Below are 27704 nucleotides of genomic sequence, written 5' to 3'. Positions count from 1 at the left end.
AATATATGGTTCAGCTTCTGCAATTCTTAAACTCGTTCTAATCCTTAAATGCTTTTCACTTTATGTTTATCTCTTTTGTTATTACCCTTATTCGTCATTCTTTGTGAATGATTCTTTACTTTGATAGCTTCCTTCTTTGTGATTGATAGCTTGTTATCCATTTTTTGCCATGTCCTGTTACACTGCTACCTTGATAATTCTGTTTCCTCCTCTTTTTGATGTTGACAAAGGGGGAGAAAATGCAGATATGCACAAACTCAGGGGGAGTATCACACATCTTGCCAAAAATTTGCCATCATCAAAAAGGGGGAGTTTGTGAGAGAATTCTTTACCTTGAATTAACTTTTAATGATAGCAAATTGTGTGATCATCATCCAAATTAGTTGTGCACTGCATTACATGATATATTTGTGTTCTTACTTTGTCCATCATCCCACTTTATTGTTGCATAAACATACATATAAATCTACATTGAAAATTCCCTTCAAATAACAATTAAAATGCATTTTATATCAGTATGTATCAATACATGAGCCTTTGCATCGATACATGTAACCTGTGATTAATCACAAAACAATTTCTGTTCAGTATGCATCGATGCATACGAGCCATGCATCAATACATGGAAGACCAAAAACTCTATGTATCGATACACACGATTCCTGCATCGATACAGGACTACTTGAGACTGCCTGTGCATCAATACATGAGCATTAAGCATCGATACATATCAGTGTAAAAATCACATGCATCGATACACACGATTTATGCATCGATACATGAGTAATTGATTTCACCAAATATTCACACAACTTACAGTATGTATGAATACACACTCCTATGCATCAATACACAAAGTTGTTTTAAGTCATAACAGCAACTGTTTTTGCAGAATATAAGAACAGGTTTCAACAGCAGATGTACGTAACGAATTCATTGAGGGAAAACAATTGAACACAGATCAAAAAGCAGTGTTGGAGCAATTGTTTGTGAGCACATAGAAACCTGAAAGAGACTTCATCTTCTTCATCTTCTCAATCACTTCTCTTCAAGAACAATTACACATAACAATTCTTGTTCTTTGGATTAAAGAAGGATTGAGATAACGTTCAGTGGTACGATCAAGGATCTAGCTGTGGGTTGCAGTGGAACGATCGAGGATCTAGCTAAGTCGAAGATTGAAGGGGGTTTCTAGGAAAAACCTACTGGTTTGTCCTTCAAGAACTGGTGTGTTCTTGAGGGTTTGGGAGTCACATTTGCAGAACAAATTCAGCCGCAGCGTTGCGTTTGGAGATCGGGGGATTTCGCAAGCAGGTCGTGGAACCGGTGAATTGTTTGCAACTTTGTGCAGGAAAATCTTGATCGAGCTCAGATCAAGTGAAGGTTTATACAAGAAGAGGTTCTTGGAGTTTAGAAATTCTGTCTTTGTATCAAAACCTTGTATCAACGGATTCGGCAATAATTGATAATCAAAGTTCTCAATTTCATTTGAAATTGAGAGGGAGACGTACCCACACGCGAGGACGACGTGGGGAACTTCCTTACCAAATCTCTGCGTATCGTATTCTTACCTTAATCTTCTTTACGTTTCAAAACTGTTTTGCAATTTCTGTTAGTGTGTGGTGATTGATCATTTTTCTGGACAGCAGTGATAATAAAACCTTTAGTCATACACCATTGCTGTTTATCATCAATCACATACACACCAACTGTTTGACAAAACGGTTAACTTGATTGTGTTCATTGGAAATAGAATTTGAGGATAAGCGCATTCAATCTGTTAAAATTCTGTGTGTATCATTTCTGTCATTCTCATTAAAATCCAGCAACTGCACTTGCGTGTCCGGCTTTCTAGTAGCAGTTCAGAATAGACGGAAGTCGATTCGGGACTGCCTTTTCCGCTGTTTTTGAAAACTCTGATAAAACGTTAAATCCGTTAATTTTAAAGAGGTGATCTATTCACCCCCCCTCTCGATCACTAGCCACACCGTCTAACAAGAAAGATATGAGGAGTTTAATTTTGAGGTGTGTCAACTGAGTTGCTTCGATTTAACCTCAAAGCAACTCAATCTTCTTGCCTACATTGGTAGGACTTCAGACAACCAAAGATCCAAGAGAGTTGATGAGAATTGAGTGAGAATCGAAGAGAAGAAAATTTCTGGAAAATACCTTCAATGTTGTGCAGAACTTTTATCTTCCTTGCTTTAATTCTTGTTTGATCTTGCTCCAATGACTTGCAGAAGTGGATTAGGAATGGAAAGAAGCTTTGGATCCTGGAGTTTTTGAATCTTCAAACAGTGAGATTCAAACTCAATTTTCAAGTGAAAATTATCAGGTTTTCCTTTAAATTGTGAGGGTTTGAAGAGAGAGGGAAAAGTTGGCGCGCAAGGATCCTTTCAAATGAGCTCAGAGGGTCCATATTTATAGCATTTGGAAGTGTTATTTGCACACTTGAATTTTCTTCCAAATTTGGCAATGTCATGCACAAGCTTGCATAGGCGTGTACATGCCTATGAAGCAATCCAATTAGGTCCAAATGCATCTGAAATGAGGTTGGAATGAAGCTTTAATGGCAAGGCAATGTTATATGATCATTTGAACTTTGATTTCCACCAATGATGCAGGCCTATTAAAACCATGCGCAACCATAGAAAACTTGGTCCAAAATGAATGAGATAGGACTCTTTTGAAAGCTTAGATCAAGAGGAACAACTCTTATGTTTAACACTTTTCCATTTGGAACTTGGATCAAGGTGTGTTTTAAGGTGGAAGTTTGGAAATTTCAACATTTTGAAATTTTTTCTAAGTGTCAAGCCATATACCTCAATGTTCCGCCTTACTAAACTTTTTATGTGAGCTCCAAACAAGAAAGGTGTATTCATCAAAGTTGTAGCTCTTTCAAAGACCTTAAAAAAATGGTCAGCAATTTGACATCATTTGGATTTAGAATGAAAGAGTTATGCATTTTTGAAGTTGAGGAAAATCACTTGTTCAATGGTATTGGTCCAAAATGACTTGTAATGTATCCTCATATCACATGCTCATAAAAGTTGATTTAGCTTTAATTCCAAACATAAAAGTTGAAGTTGACATATTTAATTTTATTATGCAACTTGGAAATATTTCATCTCATTAAAATTGAGCAAGTTATGGCCTTGGGAAGTTGACTTTCAAATTAGGGTTTAGATAAAATGACCTATAATGTTTCAACATAGAAAATGACTTTAAAAGCTAAATTATCCCTAGACTTCAACATGAAAGTCGTTGGGAATATCATTTAGAGTAACTTTTCTTTTGGAATAATTTTCATATGGTGAAAATTGTAGGAGATAGGGTCTAGGGAGACCCAACTTTGATCAGATGAATTTATCCGGCCAACCACCATCAACCAACTTGCTAACTTGCAATTATCTTGACTTTTTAGGATCATGGTAGATCACATATGTATAAGATGATGAATTTTGGAGTGTCCCTTAAGAAATTTGATCAATTGGTGAGGAAGCTTGTTGAAGAAATTACTCAGGATACCCAGACAAACTAGGGTTTCCAAGGCAAATCAACTCCAAACTCTTGAAGAAAACTTGATCAAAATAACATGTAGAGATCATGGGGACTCATATATGATGCTTAGAGCTCTTGTAGATCATTCCTTGGCTGTGCTCTTAAACATGAGGGTCTTAAACCCTAGATGTTAACTTTATAGACCAATGGGGACCATGCCCTACCTACAAAAGAGTTAGGCAAATACAAAGACATATTTTTGGTATTTTGGTTAGTTAAATGATAAATATACAAGTATGATATAATCACATGGTTCTTGGTGATCTCTCACAAAATAAACCCAATGAAAGAGGGGTAAGGAGGATGCTAAGGTATGATCCCAATGCTAATGCATATGATGAGACTGCATGAGGGATCTTAGGTTCAAAATTGGGGTCTTACACCAATATAGGCATTTATACTGAGTTGCTTTAAGGTTGAATCAAAGTAATTCAGTTTGCATACTTCAATTTTCAACTCCACATTTTTCATTATAGAGTGAGAGTTGGAAAAGTGGGAGGTCATATTTGGAATCCTCGTGATTTTCTCTTCAATTTGATGTATGATCCATAAATTTTGGTTAGCTTTTCATTTGAACCAATCCAGTGAGCTGGCCGAAGAAGGTGACCGGAGCCTGGGCTCCGGTGGTGCATTGGCGCTGCCCAAGGCATCTGACCATGTGGCCACGTTCTAATCTGATCCATCCGTTTTGATTAGCAATATTACGCGTGCGTTGAATAAGGCATATGGTGGATGATAAACGCTTGGCCATCAGATCTGCCACCTCAATTAATGAGGGAGTCTGATGACCCTTGTTTTTTCTAATTTCTTTTATTTTCCAAATTATTTTTTTAAATACCATTTTCTTGCAAAATTCATTATAATTTCAATTTTAATCTAAAAATTATGGGACTACCATCAAAATTTCACAAATAATTTCCTCTTCCTATTTTTGAATTAAAATTAATTCTTGGATTGAGTTTGTTATTTTTAGTGAATTTTGTAATTTTTGACTTGTTTTTAATTGATTTTAAATACTTCTGACTTTCAAAAAATGCCAAAAAAATTAGTCAATGGTCCTTTGACCTTGTTTGACCTATGATAAATCCCTTGGCTATTTCTTTGGTGATTTGAGGTTTTTGACCTTTTAAAATGTATTTTACTTCATTTAAAAATTGATTTAAATTATTTTAATTGCTTTAATATTTTTTTGAACCATTTTGTTAACTTTGTGTTGACTCAACTTCTATTTGGCCTTGATCTTGGTTGAATTGGATATTGACTTGGTCAGTACCATTGGATTTAGGGGGTTGATGAAGCTTGAACTTCATCCCCCAAGATGAATGAATGGTATTGATCAAGTTAGGTTCATCCCTTGATCAATTTGGGATCTCTTTCACTTCATCTCTCATCTTCGTCTCACTTCTTTCCCAATCCATTCATGGCCAATGATTTCTCATAGATCAAAATGCTAGTTGATTCATCAATGACCTTGTGTCAGATGAATCAACATGAGCTTGATTGAAATAGGTCCATCCCATCTTATTTTTGTGTGTGGTATGCTTTAGGATCTTGGTCTTGATACCTTGTCTCTAGCATGTATTAACACCAATATTACTATTGCCCAACCTCAGATAGTTATGACTTCTACATAAGTCCAATAACGATTGCTTAACATAGCGCTAAATTTATCCCAAAAGCAATAACAATTTTGTAAGTGAGATTGTAAGTGTCCCACTCCTCATGGTATTGTGTGAAGATTTTGCCTCTTTTCCATTTGTGGGAGCTAGTGGCATACTTGCTGATTTTATCCAAGTTGGAGCCCTTCTCATGAATGATGTCTAGGCTCATATCTTCATGCTTGTGAGTGGATGGTTGAGTGTTCTCCAAAAAATGTCTTAAACAATTTTTTCTTCCACTAACATTCACTAACATTTCTTTGTATTGACTTTATTTTTACTGCTATTTACTTTAATGCAATTTAAATTCTTTCACTTTATCATTTATTATCATTTAGATTCATGCAATTTGTTTATGTTTCAGTCATTTTGACTTTGCTCACTTGAGCCATTATATTTGTGCTTGTGATATATTTTGTGCTTGTGGTTTTGTTTTGTTTGTGGTCTTAGGATCTTAAAATACTTAATAAAAACAAAAACCCTAAAAAATATATTGGTGGGCTGTTGGACCTCTTTATGTGACTTGATTTTGGACCTATGGACTTATAGTAGGTAACATCCCTGAGCTATGGAAGAACTTGGCCAATGCCATAAATTTGAGATCATTTCTTGGCCAATGCCATTTATCTGATTCAAGCCTTGAGAGTCTCCTTTGGTTTATCTGTTATACTCATTCTTATATTTGTGTGAATTATTATTTTGATCTTATTGATATCATTTAATGCTTTCTCTTTGAGTATATTTCAAGGTATTTTCATCTGATACATCTAAAAGACATTGAAGACTGCTTGCTTTGGAGTGCTTGCTTGGATGTCTGGTTATCTTTATTTGATACCATTAGTCTTCTTATTAGTTGCTTGGATGATTATGCTTTGTTGCTTGCTTATCAATCCTAAGGAAATGGCTTTCTATCTGACATTATTGTCTTGTCGATGCTTCCCATTGGTTAGATCTTTTCAACTTTAAACTTTTAAATCTTGTCTAGGATAGTCCCTTCATCTCCTCCTCCTTCTTTAATTTCAAAATCACTCTCTCTCTCTCTCTCTCTCTCTCTCTCTCATTTTCAAAACTTCTTTGTTTGTTGTTTTCTACTTAGACTTGTTTTAATGAGTAGAAATCTTGGATTTATGCCATTGATTTTCAAAATATTTTCTTAACCAAACTTGTAAATTAACTTAATCATATTGACCTTATTTTCAAAAAGACAAAAAAAAAATTAACAACCTCATTAATCCTTTTTGGCCACTTTGTGCCTTTTCCTTTTAACTTTTTTTTAAAAGAGAGAATTTAGATTTGAGTTATCTTTTATTGAGATATAATTCTCCCATTCCATGATATATTGATTATAAGACTTTCCATTTATTATGGGTTAGTGGCATACTTGTTGATTGAATCCAAGTTGGAGCCCTTCCCCTTAAATGTTGTAAAGCCCTCATTATTGGGGGATGTTTGGTTGAGTATTCTCCCATTGATAACAAAAGATATTTAAGCTTTTGTTAAAATTAATGCACAAATCTTTGAAATATTTACCACAAACTACGAGGTTTTGGTCTCTCATTTTTATATTGGTACGTAGGCATAAGACCGAAGGTCTTGTCAAACACAAAAAAATGTAAATAATGAATTCTTTTCTCACCCCCTCATTCTATTTTTTAGCAAACATCTTTTCAAATAAAACACTTGCACACACAAAAAAGGGCTCCCTAGGAGTACCTAGGGCACTTTGGGTGCTAATACCTTCCCTTTGTGTAACCAACCCCCTTACTTGTAATCTCTAACATTTTTTTTAGTATTGATTTGAAAACTTCTTATCTTTTGGTTTTGTTCGCACTTTTCCCTTTTCCTTTGGAAACAATAAAAGTGCGATGGCGACTCTTATTTTATTGACGTTGAGCTAACCAATAGCTCATTGGTCATGAATTTACCGCTATGGAAAGAAAGTGGTGACTCTGCTAGGGAGTAGTCCTTAGTGGGTTTAGCCTACTTTTGTGTGTGTAATATTTGTTGATTATTGATGTTTGCGTATTTGTATATATTATACGTGTGATACTCTATGTCTATTGTGCTTGGTGATCTCTGAGTGGTGAGATAAGTTCTAACTCGAACTTGAGTGCAATCTAAGATAAGAGGATGGTATAGTCATGTTCAACTCGTGAGGAGTAGTCCTTAACGAGTTGGCTTGAGATTCATCCACTAAATGGAGACCCCTTTGGAATTACTGATGTCACACGAGTACGTCGTGGATAGGCATTACTTTTTATGACCTGGGAGTCCGAGAAGCTGAGGACCGTAGAACATTTAGCCCAACTTGGCCTATTTAGGACGTAGTGCGGAGACTGTTCAAGTGTAGACTTGATAATAGTTGTTACGCGATACTACACTCAGACGAGTCTCTCTTAAGAATACTATGGGTTGATGAGTTAGTCATCCAAACCTATAGTATTCGATAGATGAGATCACGACTTTGGGAACTTTTTAGTACATGATCTACATGTTTTATCCTTAGTACACTCATTTGGGATGGTTCTTAACCTGATTCCATGCATGTGACTCACAATAAACCCTTTGATTCTCAATTGACCCGATCAGTTATCGTCAGTATCAATGGAACTTGGGTGTTGATAAGGTGAAAGCCATAATCCACCAAAATGGATGATTGATCTTGATGATGACTTGATCTATCCCTTGCCTTTGTTTGTGTTTTCCTTGTGTGTGATTGTTGCATTCATGCATGCATACGCCTCATAACATTCATCACAGACATAAAATTTCAAGGAACTAAAGTCGTATTTGCAAATATTTTCAGACCATGGATTATGGACGAAGGAACACTAAGAAGTATAGTTTCAGATGTCCAGATTTGAAAGAGTTATGGAAGCTATCATCCTTTGTAGTTACTCCCTTGGATTTCAAGGAACGTCATGGGAAGCTTTTATCCATGATGTCTACTGAGGTGGTTGAAGGACTCTTGGGTGTCTTGGTCCAGTTTTATGATCCTCTCTTTGGGTGCTTCACTTTTCCTGATTATCATCTTATACCTATGTTGGAGGAATATGCCTATCTCTTGGGTATACCTGTATCTAACAAGGTGCCTTTCAATGGATTGGAGGAGATTCCGAAATCTCAAGTCAGAGCCGATGCTCTTCATTTTAAGAAATCCGAGATTGATGCTAGTATGATGAAGAAAGGAGGGATCCGAGGTCTGATTTCTGAGTTTCTCATTAGGAGAGCTATTGATTTTTCTCAAGTTGGTAGTATGGACGCTTTTGAAGCCATCTTTGTCTTGCTCATCTATGGTTTAGCATTGTTCCCTAACATTGACAACTTTGTTGATGTTAATGCCATTCAAATCATCTTGATTGGGAATCCTGTTCCGACTTTGTTAGGTGACACATATTTCTCTCTACATCTAAGGAATTCTAAGGGTGGTGGAACCATTGTGTGTTGCATCCCTCTTTTGTACAAGTGGTTTATTTCGCACTTGCCACAGACACCAGTCTTCTTGGAGAACAAGCAATGTCTACGGTGGTCTGAGAGACTCATGTCTCTCACTAATGATGATATTACTTGGTATGATTCTGCATTGGAGATTATTGATAGTTGTCGTGAATTCTCTAATATGCCTCTTATTGGAACACAATGAGGAATTAACTACAACACTATTTTGGCTCGTCTTCAGCCTGGGTTCCCCTTGAAGGATAAACCTAATAATGTTCAGTTATAAGGTCTATTCTATCAAGAGGTTAAAGATACCCAAAATATGAAGAATATAATAGTGCATGCTTGGCATAATGTTTATAGAAAGGGAAGAGCCGAGCTTGGTCTGCGCAATTCTGTAGCTTTGGAAGCTTACACTAGTTAGGTGAAGAAGAGAGCTTTGGAGCTTAAGATGTCGTATACCTGCGAAAGACCCATATCTATGGTTGTGGCTGAGCCATCAACTCAACCTAACCAAGATATAGAGGAGTTGGAAGACGCACTCGCCAAGATGAAGCAAGAAAGGGACCTTTGGGAAGAACAATTCCGTGCTTTGAATTGAAAGCAAGTGGAGTTGCAGCTTGAGTTGAAAGATAAGGATGCACTCATCGAGATTCTTGATAAGCGTGCAGTGAAGAGAGAGAGAGAGAGAAAGAGAGTCAGAGGATTTATTTTCCTCTAGTATTCCTCAGCCTTCTGGTGCTTGGAAGAAGATCATCGAACAACTCGTCATCCAGAAAGCTCAGATGAAGACCACTTATGTATCAGAGATCAGACACATCCGAAGGAAGGACACACACTTGGCTAGTTCAGTTGATGCCGTTGCTAGGGATCCTTAGGATGATACTTTCCTTTTCTCTTGTATTTTTAGTTTTGGTTTCTGAAATTGTACTCAGTGTAAACTTTCCAAAATTTTATGAATAAAAAGGGATTTTTATGGTCAATTTAAAATGTTATTATTGATTATTTTTATTGAAATATTTGCAAGTACGACTTTGTATGTTCCTTGAAAAATATTAAAACCAAAAAACATTGCATTCATGCATCATTTGCATCGCAGGTTTCTTGCCTTCTAGCCGTTCGACCAGATATCTCATTGGTCTTCATCTTTGTATTAGACAAGCTGACTTATACGATACTCGCACTAATCATCAACGAAGAATGGATCATTTGGAACAAGAGAACCATGATCTCAAGGAAGAAGTTGCCAGACTCACCGCTCTTATGGAGTCATTTATTGTGTTCAGAGTCAACCGACTCCAACTCCTCAGGAAAGGACTATCATCTCAGAGGTTGTCTCAACGCCAGTGTCATTTATTCTTGCCAGCCAACTAGCACAAGCTATGCCTGTTGGATTCCTGTGGGGAATGCCTCAGAATTTTATGCCTGAAGGTTATGCTCCAACTGTTGCTCCTATGCTGACATCTCACCCGATCATGTCAACTATTTCTCCTATTGTTCATGCTTTGCCTCGTGTGGAGGAAACTATTTATCATTCTGAGTCGTCTCAGGGCCCTGATATGTTTGAGAAAATGGATGAAATGAAAGGCCAATTGCAAGAGCTGAAAAAGGAATTGAAGACCCTGAGGGGTAAGGATCTGTTTGAGAAAAGTGATCATGAACTTTGCTTAGCGCCCAACATAAAAATCCCAGTCAAATTCAAGGTCCATGACTTTAAGAAGTATAAGGGGAATACTTGTCCTTTGAGCCATCTTGTGATGTACGCCCGCAAGATGTCGACCCAAAAAGATAATGATCAATTTCTCATCCACTATTTTCAAGACAGTTTGACCGGTTTCGTGCTTCGTTGGTACATGGGTTTAAATAGTGGGAGCGTACGTACTTTCAACGACTTAGGCGGGGCCTTCGTCAAGCAGTACAAGTACATCTTAGATATGGTGCCAGATTGTGACCAGTTGCGGCCCATGTCTCCGAAGGATAAGGAGATATTTAAAGAGTACTCGCAGAGGTGGAGAGAGCTTGCTACTCAGATTAGTCCCCCACTGGAAGAGAAGGAAATGAGGAAGATCTTTCTTAAGACTCTGAGTTCATTCTATTATGAGCGTATGATTGTTAGTTCTCCCACTGACTTCACTGAAAAGGTGAACATGAGGAGGCCTTTAGAAGAGGGTGTTCGAGAGGGCCGTTTGTCTAAAGAAGAAGCATCTATGAACAAGAAGTATGAAGGAAGTTCTCTAAGAAGAAGGAGAGGGAAACCAATTCAGCATCTGTGGGGAGGCAATGGAGGCCTCATGTGAGGAAAAATTCCAGATCTCAACAGCATCATCATCAAGTATCATATGTCATTCCAGTATTCACCAACAATTCTGCTATTCAATCAGTAGCATTTCAACAACAACAACAATAACAACATACTTACAACAATCATAATTACAACAACAATCAGCATAACAATTTTGAAAGGAAGGACACTTTTGATCCTATTCCGATGACTTATGAAGAATTGTATCCTTCTCTTTTTGTCAAGAATTTGATCCAGTCGAAGAAGCCTCCGCATACACCTGAACCTCTGCCATGGTGGTACAAGCCTGATCAATATTGCGCTTTTCATCAAGGGGAACCCAACCATGACATTGAGAATTGTTATCCATTGAAGTATGAAGTCCAAAATTTTGTCAAAAGTGGGATGGTGTCCTTTGAGGGTCGCGCACCAAACATCAAAGCTAATCTGTTACCCGCTAATGGCAATTTTTATGTGAATATGGTAGACGATTGTCCTGGTAAATTCATGGTTTTTGATGTTGATCGTATCCAAAGGTCTTTGGTGGAGATGCATAGAACTCTACTTTTGATTAGTGATTGTGAACACGATCATGATGGTTATGTTATCTGCAGTCTTAATCCACGAGGATGTATGATGGTCAAGAGGGATATTCAGAAGTTGATGGATGAAGGTGTTATTCAGATCAATCAAGACAGAGATATGGGTAATGATGTGTGTAACTGTGCCAGTGTTTAAGACTCATGAGCGAGTAGTAACTCAGTATGACAACAACAAAATAAGTGATAGGCCGGTATCGTCGTTGGTAATATGATTAGCAGACCCCATCCCGTATGTATCCGATAAAGTCGTACCTTACAAATTTAATGCTACTATGATTAAAGATGGGCAAGAGGTTCCTTTTCCCGCAGCCAATTCAGTAGTGAGCATTGTTGATGTTGTTAAGGTGACCCTAAGCGGTTGTGTATTTAGCCCGATATCCCCGAAGGTTGTGGAGGATGTTATGGTATGTAAGAAGGCGGATGTTCCTTTGGTTAATCCTTTTAATGCTCCAATTTGTTAGTCTGGTGAATCCAACAGGTCGAAGGTTAAGGATGATGATAATGAAGTGCTTCGATTGATTAAGAAGACTGAGTTCAATGTTGTGGAGCAGCTGCTACAAATACCTTCCAAGATCTCTGTCTTATCTTTGTTAATGAACTCCGAGGAACACTGAGAGGCGTTGCAGAAGGTGCTTGAGCAAGCATTGTGTATGTAAGCCCTAGAGGACAATACTTTTAGTACTTGTATCGAATTATTTATTAACAATAAAAGGCTTTTTCTTTATTATGTTTGTTTAATAAAGTCCCTAGAATAGCTAGTCCGTTTAATGTATCAAGTGTGACTTAATCATGAGATCCCATTAAACATAAGGACACTATTCTTAAAGTATCCGTAGTCGAGCTTTGTTGTGAAGTGGGATAACATTAAAGCATTAAGACTATTATGTATATAGACTAATTTTCACATCTCATGGATCACAAATAAGGAGTTATCAAGTCTTAAACATAAGCATGAATATTAGGAGTAATATTTATACTGGATTGACCCGCAATAAGAATACTACATAGATTATTATGCAAAGTGTCATAAGTTATTCTCATGGTAATAGTGGTGTATACCACCCTTCGACGGTGGTCTTAGAGACTTATGTATTTTACTAATGATGATATTACTTGGTATGATTCTGCATCTGATGGCTTGGAGATTATTGATAGTTGTGGTGAATTCTCTAATGTGCACCTTATTGGTACACAAGATGGAATCAACTACAACCCTGCTTTGACTCGCCGTCAGCTTGGGTTCCCCTTGAAGGATAAACCTAATAACGTTCAATTATAAGGTCTATTCTATCAAGAGGGTAAAGATACCCAAAATTTGAAGAGTATAATGGTGCATGCTTGGCATAATGTTCATAGAAAGGGAAGAGCCGAGCTTGGTCCGTGCAATTGTGTAGATTTGGAAGCTTACACTAGTTAGGTGAAGAAGAGAGCTTTGGAGCTTAAGATGCTGCACGCATGCGAAAGACCTATATCTATGGTTGTGGCTGAGCCATCAACTCACCCTAACCAAGATGTAGAGGAGTTGGAATTCACACTCGCCAAGATGAAGCAAGAGAGGGACCTTTGGGAAGAACAGTTCCATGCTTTGAATCAAAAGCAAGTGGAGTCGCAGCTTGAGTTGAAATACAAGGATGCACTTATCGAGATTCTTGAAGAGCATGCTTTGAAGAGAGAGAGAGATCCAGAGGATTTATTTTCCTCTAGTATTCCTCAATATTCTGGTGCTTGGAAGAAGATCGTCGAATAACTCGTTATCGAGAAAGCTTAGATGAAGATGGCTTATGTGTTAGAGATCAGATGCATCTGAAGGAAGTACACTCCCTTGGCTAGTTCGGTTGATGCAGTTGCTAGGGATTCTTAGGATGATACTTTCCTTTTCTCTTGTATTTTTATTTTTAGTTTCTGAAATTGTACTAAGTGTAATCCTTCCAAAATTTTATGAATAAAAGTGGATTTTTATGGTGAATTTAAAATGGTATTATTGATTATTATTATTGAAATATTTGCAAGTAAGACTTTGTATGTTCCTTGAAAAAGATTAAAACCAAAAAACATTGCATTCATGCATCATTTGCATCGCAGGTTTCTTGCCTTCTTGCCCTTCGACCATATATCTCATTGTTCTTCATCTTTGTGTTAGACAAGGTGACTCATTAATATGATACTAGCTCTAATCATCAATGAAGAATGGATCATTTGTAACAAAAGAACTATGATTTCAAGGAAGAAGTTGCCAGACTCACCGCTCTTATGGAGTCATTTATTGCTCCTCAGAGTCAACCGGCTCCAACTCCTGCAACTCCTCAGCAAATGACTATCATCTTAAGGTTGTCTCAACGCCAGTGTCACTGATTCTTGCCAGCCAACCTGCTCAAGCTATGCCTTCCAGATTCCTGTGGGGAATGCCTCCGAATTTTATGCCTGAAGGTTATGCTCCAACTATTGCTCCTATGTCGACATCTCGCCCGATCATGTCAACTCCTTCTCCTATTCTGCATGCTTTGCTTCGTGTGAAGGAAACTATTTATCATTCTGAGCCGTTTGAGGGCCCTGATATGTTTGAGAAAACGGATGAAATGAAATACCAATTGCAAGAGACAAAAAAGGAATTGAAGACTCTGAGGGGTAAAGATCTGTTTGGGAAAAGTGCTGCTGAAATTTGCTTACCGCCCAACGTAAAAATCCCTGTCAAATACAAGGTCCCTGACTTTGAGAAGGATAAGGGGAATACCTGTCCTTTGAGCCATCTTGTTATGTACGCCCACAAGATGTTGACTCAGGTGGATAATGATCAATTTCTCATCCACTATTTTCAAGACAGTCTGGCCGGTGCCGTACTCCGTTCGTACACGGGTTTAAACAGTGGAAGCGTATGTACTTTCAACGACTCAGGCGAGGCCTTAGTCAAGCAGTACAAGTACACCATATATATGGCCCCAGATCATGACCAGTTACGGTCCATGTCTCAGAAGGATAAGGAGATGTTTAAAGAGTACTCGCAGAGGTAAAGAGAGCTTGTTGCTCAGATTAGTCCCCCGCTGGAAGAGAAGGAAATGACGAAGATATTTCTGAAGTCTCTGAGTTCATTTTATTACAAGTGTATGATTTCTAGTTCTCCCAATGACTTCACTGAAATGGTGAACATGGGGATGCATTTAGAAGAGGGTGTCCGAGAGGTCCGTTTGTCTAAAGAAGAAGCATCTACGAGCAAGAAGTATGGGGGAAGTTTCTCTAAGAAGAAGGAGAGGGAAACCAATTCAGTATCTGTGGGGAGGGAAAAGAGGCCTCATGTGAGGAAAAATTTCAGATCTCAACAACATCATCATCAAGTATCATATGTCATTCCAGTATTCACCAACAATTATGCTATTCAATCAACACCAAGTTAACAACAACAACAACAACATACTCACACCAATCATAATTATAACAACAATCAGCATAACAACTTTGAAAAGAAGAAGGTCACTTTTGATCATATTCCGATGACTTATGCAGAACATTATCCTTCTCTTGTCATCAAGAATTTGATCCAGCCGAAGAATCCTCCACATACACCTGAACCTCTGCCATGGTGGTACAAGCCCGATCAACATTGCACTTTTCATCAAGGGGAACCCGACTATGACATCGAGAATTGTTATCCATTGAAGTATGAAGTCCAGAAATTGGTCAAAAGTGGGATGGTGTCCTTTGAGGACCGTGCACCAAACGTCAAAGCTAATTCTGTACCCGCTCATGGCAATTCTTATGTGAATATGGTAGATGATTGTCCTGGTAAATTCAGGGTTTTTGATGTCCGTCGTATCCAAAGGTCTTTGGTGGAGATGCATAGAACTATGTGTTTGATTAGTGATTATGAACATGATCATGATGGTTGTGTTATCTGTAGTGTTAATCCACAAGGATGTATGTTTGTCAAGAGGGATATTTAGAAGTTGATGGATGAAGGTGTTATTCAGATCAATCAAGACAGAGATATGGGTAATGATGTGTGTAACTCTGCCAGTGTTTAAGACTCATGAGCAAGTAGTAATTCAGTATGACAACATCAAAATAAGTGACATATCGGTATTTCTGTTAGTAATACGGTTAGCGGACCCCATCCCGTATGCATCCGATAAAGCTGTACCTTACAAATATAGTGCTACTATGATTAAAGATGGGCAAGAGGTTCCTCTTCCCGCAGGCAATTCAGTAGTGAGCATTGCTGATGTTGTTAAGGTGACCCTAAGCGGTCATGTATTGAGCACGGTATCCCCGAAGGTTGTGTAGGATGTTATGATTGGTAAGAAGGCGAATGTTCCTTTGGTTAATCCTGTTAACGCTCCAATTTGTTAGTCTGGTGAATCCAGCAGGTCGAAGGTTAAGGATGATGATGATGAAGTGCTTCGATTGATTAAGAAGAGTAAGTTCAATGTTGTGGAGTAGCTGCTAAAAACACCTTCCAAGATCTCCATCTTATCATTGTTAATGAACTCCGAGGCATACCGAGAGGCATTACAGAAGGTGCTTGAGCAAGCATTGTTGGTGTAAGCCCTAAAGGCCAATACTTTTGGTACTTGTATCGAATTATTTATTAATAATAAAAGGATTTTTCTTTATTATGTTTGTTTAATAAAATCCCTAGAATAGCTAGTCCGTTTAATGTATCAAGTGCGACTTAATCATGAGATCCCATTAAACATAAAGATATTATTTTTAAAGTATCTGTAGTCAAGCTTTGTTATGAAATGGGATAACATTAAAGCATTAAGACTCTTATGTATATAGACTGATGATCACATATCATGGATCGTGGATAAGGAGTTATCAAGTCTTAAACATAAGTATGAATATTAGGAGTAACATTTATACTGGATTGAACTGCTATGAGAATACCACATAGAGTGTTATGCAAAGTGTCATAAGTTATTCTCATGGTGATAGTGGTGTATACCACCCTTCGACCTGAAAGCATTATGGACCCTAGATGTAGAGTCAAGTGCTTTATTGCTGATCAAACATTGTCCGTAACTAGATGACCATAAAGATAGTTGACGGGTACTCAACGAAGCATGCTGAGGGACATGAGTGACCTAGGTGGAATTTGTCCATCCTGCGTAACGTGATAAATGTCTAAGGGCCCAATATTGAACTTGCCAAGGATGATACAGTCCATGCCTTGTGTTTAATATAAACATAAGGGAAAAAGGGTAACTGTACACACAAGTATTATCACAAAAAGGGATTTGTCAAATCACATGAGATATTCGTGTCTTGGGTAGCAGTGATGTGTTGCTAGATATGGCTCACTATTTATTATGTTAAATACGTGATTTAATATAATTTCCAATGTCTCAAAAAGTACAGGGTCACACATAAAAGGATTGATTGATGAGAGATATAGTAAATAAGGAACACCGTAAGGTACGGTGCACTTAAGTGAATTGTAGAACATCGTAAGGTATGATGCACTTAAGTTGAATACGAAATATGGTAAGGTACCGCACACTTAAGTGATTTTCAGTATACCATAAGATATGGGCCACATATACTTAAGTGGGCTTTTTAGCTTGCATCCCACACAAGTGGTTCTATAAATAGAACCCTTGTGCAGAAGCATTTCACTTGATGAAATTTTATTTCTCTCTCTCTCTCTCTCTCTCTCCCTCTCTCTCTCTCTCTCTCTCTCTCAATCAAAGCCTTTATTCATAGCAACTAGCACTGGGACTGAAGGAATCCGTTCGTATGGACTGAGTAGAGGCGTTGTCACCATTCAAAGCTCGTGATCACTCTTTAGATCTGCATCAAAGGTTTCAATCGCCACAAGAGGTAATAACGATTTCTATCACTGATCATGCCCATTCGTAAGCATCACTAAAGGAAAACATTTAATTTCTGCAGCATTTTGGATCACAATTTTCCTTCAAGCATATGTGGAACATGATGTCACGGTTGATCAGTTTGATCATATCGTTGCTAATATCACTTCGTGCAATAATTTGAGTTTCTCCGATGAAGAGCTTCCCGAGGAAGGAAGAAATCATAATCTAGCACTCCATATATCCAGGAATTGTAAAGAAGATGCTTTGTCCAATGTCTTGGTAGGCACTGGTTCGTATCTGAATGTTCTACCCAAATCTACTTTGGTAAGATTATCTTATCAGGGCGCACCCATGAGGTACAATGGTGTGGTTGTGAAAGTGTTTGATGGTTCTCGTAAAATTATCATTTGAGAAGTGGACCTCCCAATCAAGATTGGTCTGTGTGCTTTCCAAGTTACTTTCCAAGTAATGGATATTCACCCGGTCTATAGTTGTTTATTGGGAAGGCCGTGGATTCATGAGGCTAGTGTTGTCACATCGACTCTACATCAAAAACTCAAATGTGTTAAGAATGGCAAGCTCGTTGTTATGGAAGGAGAGAAAGCGATATTGGTAAGCCATGTGTCGTCTTTCACATATGTTGAAGCTGAAGAAGAAGTTGGAACTCCGATCCAAGCTTTGTCTATATCCTATGAGGTTCATAAGACTAGGGCATCCATGTCTTCTCTAAAAGATGCATAGGAATTTGTTCAGGCTGGTGGCACATACAAGTGGGGTCGTGTCGTGGAAGTCGTCGAGAACAAGAACAAGGTTGGTCTGGGATTTCAAAAAGGGTCGCTCAAAGGAGAATTCAAGGCTATGTAGAAAATTTTATGTAGTGGAGGGTTCATTCACAAAGAGGAACAACACTCAGCTGCGATCTTTGAAGATGAAGATGAAGATGAAGGAGACAACGCCAACTTTGTGACACATGGACAGATTTGCAACAATTGGGTTGCTATGAATGTCCCTGTTGTAGCCAACCTTCAAAGTAATATGTCTTATTGTTTATAGAAAAGTCCTTCTCCTATTCCTAAGGGAGAAGTGAAACATTGTTAGACATTTTCAAATTATCATCAATAAAATGCAATTTAATTCATCCACATTTATGTTGTTTTTACTTTTTACTTTTTTTGAAAATGGTAGTCACAAAAAAAACATAAATAAGCAATAATTTTCCCCGTAACTGCATAATATTTGTGTACACTTCATATTTCTAAAATCAAAATATCAAATCATTATGCATATTGCTTTTCAAACCCATTGAAAATAATGATCTTACTCCCTCTCCGAACTTTGATTTCCCTGTGTTTGAAGCTGAGAAAGAAAATGCTGATGAAGATGTTCCTGATGAGTTATCCCGTTTGCTTGAGCATGAGGGAAGAACCATTCAGCCGTTTTAAGAGCAGATTGAGTTGGTCAACTTGGGTTCCGATGATGACATCAAGGAGATCAAGATTGGGTCACAACTTCGTCCAGAGGTTAATAAGGGGTTGGTTGAGCTTCTCCGAGAATACTCTGATGTATTTGGTTGGTCTTATCAAGATATGCCAGGTCTTGATACCAATATTGTAGAGCATAGATTGCCGTTAAAGACAGAATGTTCTCCAGTCAAGCAAAAGTTGAGAAGAACTCATCCTGACATGGCATTGAATATCAAAGAAGAAGTGCAAATCAGATTGATGTTGGTTTCCTTGTTACCTCTGAATATCCGTAATGGGTGCCCAATATTATACCTGTTACGAAGAAGGATGGAAAAGTACACATGTGGGTTGATTATAGAGATTTGAATAAAGGTAGTCCGAAAGATGATTTTCCTATGCCACACATTGATATGTTGGTAGATAATACATCTAAGTTCAATATCTTCTCTTTTATGGACGGTTTTTCCGGTTATAATCAGATCAAGATGGCACCCGGAGATATAGAGAAGAACACATTCATTACACCTTGGGGAACATTCTGTTATCGAGTGATGCCTTTCGATTTGAAGAATGATGGTGCAATGTACCAAAGAGCCATGGCCACTCTTTTCCATGATATGATGTATAAAGAGATTGAGGTCCACGTTGATGATATGATTTCCAAATCAAAGATTGAAGATGAGCATGTTGAGCATTTATTGAAGCTATTCCAGCGTTTGAGGAAGTATAAACTCCGCTTGAATTCCAATAAGTGTACATTTGGTGTCCGCTCTAGTAAGTTGTTGGGCTTTATTGTCAAAGAGAAGGGTATTGAAGTTGATCCTGCCAAGGTCAAAGTAATACAAGAGATGTTTGAGCCCAAAAATGAGACGCAAGTCAGAGGTTTTCTCGGCCGCTTGAACTATATCTCAAGATTTATATCGCACATGACTGCCACATGTGCGCCTATATTCAAGCTCCTTCGGAAAGATCAGTCTTGTGATTGGACCGAGGCTTTCCAGAAAGCTTTTAACAGTATCAAAGATTATGTGCTTAAGCCTCCGATTCTGTCTCTTCCTGTTGAAGGAAGACCTTTGATCATATATTTGACTGTGCTTGAACAAAGTATGGGTTGTGTTCTTGGTCAGCAAGATGAATCTGGTAAGAAAGAATATGCTATTTATCGCATCTCGAAAAATACGATTCCTCGGGATGGTCGCGGAAAAATTAATTCGAACAGAGTCGCCACCGAACTTTATTTATTCCAAAAAAAGAATAGGAAAATATTGAAAAAAAACCTTTTTTAAAATAGAATAATGGTCATTGCAAGCATATTCAGGTCCGGGAGTCGATTACGCAAAGGGAAGGTATTAGCACCCCTCACGTTCGTTGAACTCAACGTGAACCTTTTAGTTGAATTGACGATTTGAATGTTAATTCATGTTGTTTGTTTTCTTTGAGTAATAAAAATATTAAAAAGAGACGGATGGAAACCTCAGAAGGGGGAAATGGGAGGTTTTTTATTAGTGTGCTCGCCAAGATCTCACAATCTCGTGCCTACGTATCCTTATAGTGCAATAAGGAAATCAGAGCATTCGTAGTACAGGGAACTACGGTTTGTTGGTGTCTTTTAGTGAACGACTATTTAGATCATATTATAAAGGCTAAACGTTGGCTTGTCTACAATCGACAGAGGCTTAAGCACTAGTTTCTTGTGCGCGTTAAAGAGGATTAAACGGTGTTCTTTTTTCTAAAAGAGTTTTGATCGCACGGGGGTGATGAAAGAGGTTTGATAGGTTGAATGTGTTTTAATGAATAAATGCTTAGATCGCGTCCTAGTGGTTAAACTTTGGCTTGTCGACTTTCGGCGGAGGCTTAAGCGCTAGTTTGTGTATGCACTAGAAAGGATTAAGCAATGTTCTTTCGGAAAAGATTTAAGGTGTTGATCGCACGGGGGTGAGAGATTAGGTTTAATATTTTTGGTAATTTTTTAGAAGAACGGCAAAAGATTGAGCAATATGGTGCACACCAATCGCTCAATTCTTTCGAGGAATAACAAGGCGAATGCCTTCTACTCCCTTTTTGTATAAATTATTATTGAAAGTTTGTTTGCGGAAATCGAACATGCACGGTAGTGAGGCGTGCACCTCCCACTTTCTTATTCATGAAATAATGAGGCGAGCGCCACCCTTTCCTTTATCCAACTTTACTTAATGTTTTAATCGGATGACGAAAATTGGAGCAATATGGCGAGCGCCAATCATTCAATTATTCGAGAGATGGTGAAGCGAACGTCTCCCATTATTTTTCATCCGAAGTTTAGAAGTAAAAAGTTTTAGGAATTATATTAATTTTGAGCAAGTGATTTGAATTTGTAAGATTAAGATTTTATTCAGAAATCGATAATTTGAGCAATAAGGCGAACACCAATCATTCAATTATTCGAGAGAGGGTGAGGCGAACGCCTCCCATCCTTTTATTATCCGAAACGTAAAAAATAAAGTTTTAGAAATTATATTACTTTGGAAGAAATGATTTGGGTTTGGATGATCGGAGTTTTAATCGGAAGTCGATAATCCTTCAATTATTCGATAGATGGTGAAGCGAACGCCTCCCATTCTTTTATCATCCGAAGTTTAAATATATATATATATATATATATATATATATATATATATATATATATATATATATATATATATATATATATATATATATATATATATATATATATATATATATATATATATATATATATATATATATATATATATATATATATATATATATATATATTAAAGGAAAGATATTGGAGGAGACAACCAACTTCCAACCATGTACCCTTCATTAAGAAGATAAGGCTTCCACGTGGCATCTGACAATTTGATTAAAAGAGATATTTTTTAATATTTTCTGATTCTCTATTTAACTATTTATTTAAATTTCTATTTTATGATTGGATATTAGAAATGAGTATGGATTGCTAACACATGCCTTTGATTAATTTGAATCAATGATTCAGATTGAATCAAAGAAGCACACAAAGAAACACATCTCTTTAAATAATTTGAAATGCCTAAAATGCCCCTTTCTAGATAATTCAATTGATTTAAATAGTTTATATCAATTAAACCAACTAAAATTGACAAATCTCTAAATAAAAATAAAATGGTCATTTCTATTTATTTAATCTGAATATTTCGGAGAAAAAATAAAATTAAAACGACTGAAAATGAATAGGAGTCAGGCGAAAATTTGCTCAAAAAATTAAATCGGACGCACTAAAATGATCAGCACGAAATATACTTATTGAAAAAATACAGCGTTTCTTTTAATTTTGAAATAAATTTTCACCTGTTAAAAGACTCAGACGGATTAAAATGCAGCTGAAGAAGGCGTCAAAAAATATAATAAGCACACCAGATTAAACTACGCGAACCGTAGATTAATAATACTGACATCTGCAAGTTTAATTTCGAAACATTTTATCCGCTGATTTTGTCCGTACTTGAGGAATGATTTAACCAAATTGTATGTATTTTCAAGAATTTATTCCAACTGATATTTTAGATATTATTAATAATGAAATGTATGTAATGTTGTACAACTAATGCAAATTAAAAATGACATCAAATTTATGAAAATGTTAAAATGGCCCGAAAAAAATTGGGGTATGACAGCTGCCCCTATTTAATTACCTTGAAGCAGAAAGTATGAATGACAACAGTCTTCGTACATTCGTGGTGGAAGATAATTAAATACGAAAAGACCCGAATTTTGTCCTTTGAAATGCAAGGGAGAAATGCAGTGAGAAATACAGTAAGAAAAGTTATTAGAAGGTAAAATGAAACAGTCAAGACTCTTTGGGAATCGTCAGAACAGTATCTTGGATGTCATAATCGAGATATTCCAATAATGGAATGATACCTCAATTGTATCTAAGACTTTCTTATAATTAGCAGAACAATGTCTTGATTTGAACGCACAAGCTTCTACGAGGATCAACGAAGCAGTACCTTATACGATATAATTGAGATATTCTGACAAGGGAATGATACCTCAACCATATCTATGATTCTCCGAGGATACCTAGAGCAGTATCTCTAAAAATGAATGAGACTCTTCACGTTGGTGAAGTAACATCTCAAACAGCAAAATGAGATTCTCTGTATCGAATCGAAGTAGCATCTTATACGATAGACTTCAGATATTCCAGACAAATGGAATGATACCTTAATTGAATCTAAGACTCTTCGAGGATACTAGAGCAGTATCTCAAAAGAAATTGAGACTCTTCATATTGATGAAGAAACATCTCAGACAGAGAAATGAGATTCTTCATATAAATGAAGCAATGCCTCAAACAGATAAATGAGATTCTTCAAATAAATGAAACATTATCTCAAATGTTCATCTGTTGGGGGAAATATTTTAGAAAAGACTCCCTTTGGAGGAAATTTACTAGAAATGCTCTGCAGGGGAAAAACTCATAAGAGACTTTTTATGGTAACCTCTGCTTGGGAAGCAATGATAGCAAAGAAAATGTTGGGGGATATCATTATTAATCATAAAGTTGAAACGTGGATTGCCGAGAAATGATTTCACGAGCACATGCAGGGTAATAACTCTATTGAATTAAATGAGAAAAGTCTGGGATACATATGGACGACCCTGGATCTTGATATTTTATGTTTGTATACTTTGAGTGGCAATGCCATGCATGGGATGATGCATTAGATGCATGAAGGGATGCAATTGTTGGGGATATTTGGATGTGTATGTATGAATGCGAATAATTTTGTTCATTTTTTATGAAATTTCCGTTTTGACAGGAGTGCTTATGCATGGGTATGTTGATGATTGATAGGATTGTGTTTGATGAATCTTCCTGTTTGGCAGGAAAATTATGCATGAAATGATGCATGTGATGCATGTGGGAATGCAATTGGGTAATTGGATGTTTTTGTAGGGTTTTATTCTTGATTGCGAATGAGGTTGGACTTTAAATGGGAACTGCCAGATGAGAACTGGTGAAGAAGATTGAACTTCCAGATGAGGACAGAACTTGAAGGATATGTTACACGACGAGAACTGGGGAAAATAATTAAACTGTCAAACGAGATTGACTTTGTTTTTGTTTGTCAGACGGGAACTGACTTTTAAAGTAGGCTACCAGACGAGAACTGGTTACGAAAAATAGACTACCAGACGAGAACTGATATCGAAATAGGTGATCTACCAGACGAGAACTGGTATTAAGAGATAATTTACCAGACGAGAACTGGTATTTGGCAAATGATTTGTCATACAAGAACTGATTTTTGATATAGTTCGCCAGACGGGAACTGGACTTTGGAATAAGTTACCAAATGAGAAATGGACTTTGAAATAAATTTCCAGACGGGAACTCGATTTTGAAATAAATTGCCAGACGGGAACTAGGTTTTGAAATAAATTACCAGACGGAAACTCGATTTTGAAATAAATTGCTAGACGGGAACTAGGTTTCGAAATAAATTACCAGATGGGAAATGGACTTTGAAATAAATTTCAAGACGAGAACTGGGCTTTGAAATAAATTTCCATACGAGAACTGGGCTTTGAAAATAAATTTCCAAACGAGAACTGGATTTTGAAAATAAATTGCCAGACGAGAACTGGGCTTTGAAAATAAATTGCCAAACGAGAACTGGGCTTTGAAATGATTTGCCACACGGGAACTGGGCTTCGAAAAGGTTTGCCAGACGAGAACTGGACTTTGAAATGAATTGCCAGACGAGAATTGGGCTTTGAAATAAATTTCCAGACGAGAACTGGATTTTTGAAAAAGGTTTGCCAGACGGGAACCGGACTTTGAAATAAATTGCCAGACGGGAACTGGACTTTGAAATGGCCAAGCGATGTTGGGCTTTGGTTTCATATTTTGTGTTTCAAGGCTTTTCAATATCAGGTTCAGTGTTATGGGGTTAGGGTCGATAAATGATATGAGATGCATGGTTTTATGCTAGAGAAAAGCGACATTACTAAGGCATGAGGATGATTTATGCAATGATTTGTATGTTTCGAAAATGCCCCTATGTGGGTATTGGAAGAGAAGGTTCTTTGCAACAAGGCTTCTTATCTATCGAAAGGTTATTGGATGGGGTAATAGCATGATTCCCCAACACTCATCTTAAACTCTGCAATTGATCACGTGCGAAAAGATTTTTCTTGAACAACTTGAAAACATGGAGAGGACCTGCTCCTATATGGCTCATCCTGCCCCCGTTTGTTGGGTCTTCGCGGAAGTTTACCTCGAAAGGATCTCGAAAGCAGTTGTACCATAATTTGGAGATGGCTTGCCCCATAATTTTAAGTCATGAAAGGACTTGTCCTTGATTAACCGACTCTTGGAGTGGTTGAATTTCCTGTACTATTGAGGTAGCTTGCTCCGGTATGAGCGTTGAAGCGACTTAACTCACCCTAACTGAACATTGAAGAGATTTGCCCTGGGTCAATGAAACCTCTAGGTGATATGCCCATAGTTAATAGGGTCTTGAGATGATTTACTATAGATCAACTGATTCTTAACATGACTTACCCCTGATTAACAAATGTTTGGAGACTGTTTCAGGCTGACTGATTCCTGGAGTAATCTTCCTCCGATCAACTGCTATTTTTGGGTGTCATGCCCCTGATTCATGGGTTATGAGGTAGTCTTGATTCGGGCCAGCACCAACGAATCTCCAAATTCCTCTGATTGTTCCTTATTGTTGGAATTTCCCTGACGTCAAGTACTGAATTGCAGTTAAAATTGTTTGTTCAGAAATGGTAATTTTAATGCGATACTCATGCAAGTTTTGAAAAGAATTTATTTGAATGATGTGATAATGTGTGACGAGTGGACCATGAGTCCAAATGTAATGTTGATTTAGCAATTTAAAGTGTGAAAGACACAGTGAGAATAATGACATCGATGTTGAAGATTAGCAAATCTTTAGGAGTTACTTTACGCAACATTGTTGTAGTATGCTTTCAGAAATAACCCTGCTTCAATTAGGTATTTTAAGGGTTGTAACGTGGTATGGTTCACGGTTTTTTGAAACAAAGGATGTAAGGCTCAAATTTTGTTTTAACCCACCCATTCTTCATGATGATCTCCAGTCTTATGTTCAGTTGATTTAACACACACACTCATAGAAAAGTCTGACGGTGTAAAGATGAGGATTCAAGATTTGCTTAAAATGGCAGTCACCTGATTTTGTTTTATGGGTGTCAGTGACCCTTTGATTTTGGTATGATGGTCAATGAATCTTGTTTTGTTTTGTTGAGGGTTTTCATTGCCTCTTAATATTTTTTGTCTTGATCCCTGACTTTTTTCTGGACCGCTTTTGAAGCTTTAGTCCATCGGGATTGCCCCAGTTTTTGCCTAAGTCTCCTTTTGGGGTATCGACTTAGCAGGCTTTTTTATTGATTCCCTTTTTTAGAATGTGAATGCCAAGTCATTGGTCATTGAAGAACAACCGTCATAACTTTTGGATTTTTCAAGGTTCCTTCGACACTTTAGGATGTGTGCGAAGAATGGCATGTAGTTGATCCACAGACGGGATACTTCATCTTGTAATTCAAATGCATAGTCAGATTAACTGAACACTACCCTACCCCAGGTTAAATGTAAGGGTTTGTAGATACGAAAGAAACTCCTACTTCTAGGCTCAAAGTGGTTGATTAAGGATTAACTCCTTATCTCTCCAGTGTTTAGGAATTTGAAACAATGCCTGTACATCACCAGCAGGATCTTATCTGAAAGCACACAATTAGCAATTATGGGTATTTTATTTTCGTCATTCTCCCTTCAATATTGCTAAAACAACAGTTTGATAAAGAAGGTGAGGTAAAGAACATGGATGTATTTTTTGTTTTTTTAAATAAGAGAAGGAAAAAATGAGCGAATGCGATATAATTGGTTCAAAACATGCGTCATTACTTCATTAATATTACCATTAAAGACAACAAAATTTAAAAAACAAGTAGCACTCAACAACACGGAAATTATAAAAGCAAACTAAAACAAATCAGTTCAGTGATTACCAATGTTAAGGATGTCTTCCTGTCTGAACCACTGGCCTTATGGGATACTCCCTTGAAGTTTTCGCACTTATTCAGACGAGAGGTTGACGTGCACCAATAGGTTTCCGTCTGGAAAGGATATGTACTTTTTGTCAATCAATTGTTAAACCTTTGCTTTGAAAGCGTTGCAGTCTTCAGTCGAGTGCCCTATTGACCCGACATGATATCCACATTGCACATCGGGGTCATATCCAGGTGGGTATGGTTCTGGCAATGGCCTGAGAGACTTGGGATCCACCAGCGAGCTTTGAATCAGATATGGCAGAAGTTGACTATATGATATAGGAATTGGATCGAGAGGAGCATTCCTTCTTTCCAGATTGTTTTGAGGCCTAGATTGGTTCAAAGGCTGATTTTGATATCCTCGACCACGAGATCGTTGATTTGCGTAAGGAGCAGACCATGGTTGCTGGTATGGTACTCTCGACGTTGCTGGTTGCCTATAAGGATAACATGGTGTTGGAACTGGTGAACGCTGAAAAGATAACGAATCATAAGGTCTTGCTGGTGCACCATACAAATACCCAACATCTGTTATGACTGCATTGGTTTCATCCTCTTCTTCCTTTTGGGAATTTCTAAGGGATTCTGTTTCGCTAGCTTGGCTGCTCGAGGCGCCTTGGATTCTTCCACTTTTTAGGGCACTCTCGATGCGTTCTCCAATTGTCACTAAGTGGGCGAAGTCTGATAACACATTGCCTACCATCCTTTCAAAGTAAGGACTTTGTAAGGTATCCATAAACAAGTCAACCAATTCCTTACCCAAGAGTGGTGGTTGCACTTGGGCTATCAATTCTCTCCATCGA

This window comes from Lathyrus oleraceus, chromosome 1 (assembly GCF_024323335.1).
Source record: "Lathyrus oleraceus cultivar Zhongwan6 chromosome 1, CAAS_Psat_ZW6_1.0, whole genome shotgun sequence".
Classification (NCBI taxonomy): domain Eukaryota; kingdom Viridiplantae; phylum Streptophyta; class Magnoliopsida; order Fabales; family Fabaceae; genus Lathyrus; species Lathyrus oleraceus.
The sequence above is the reverse complement of the archived record's forward strand: the minus strand, read 5'-3'. Positions refer to the sequence as shown.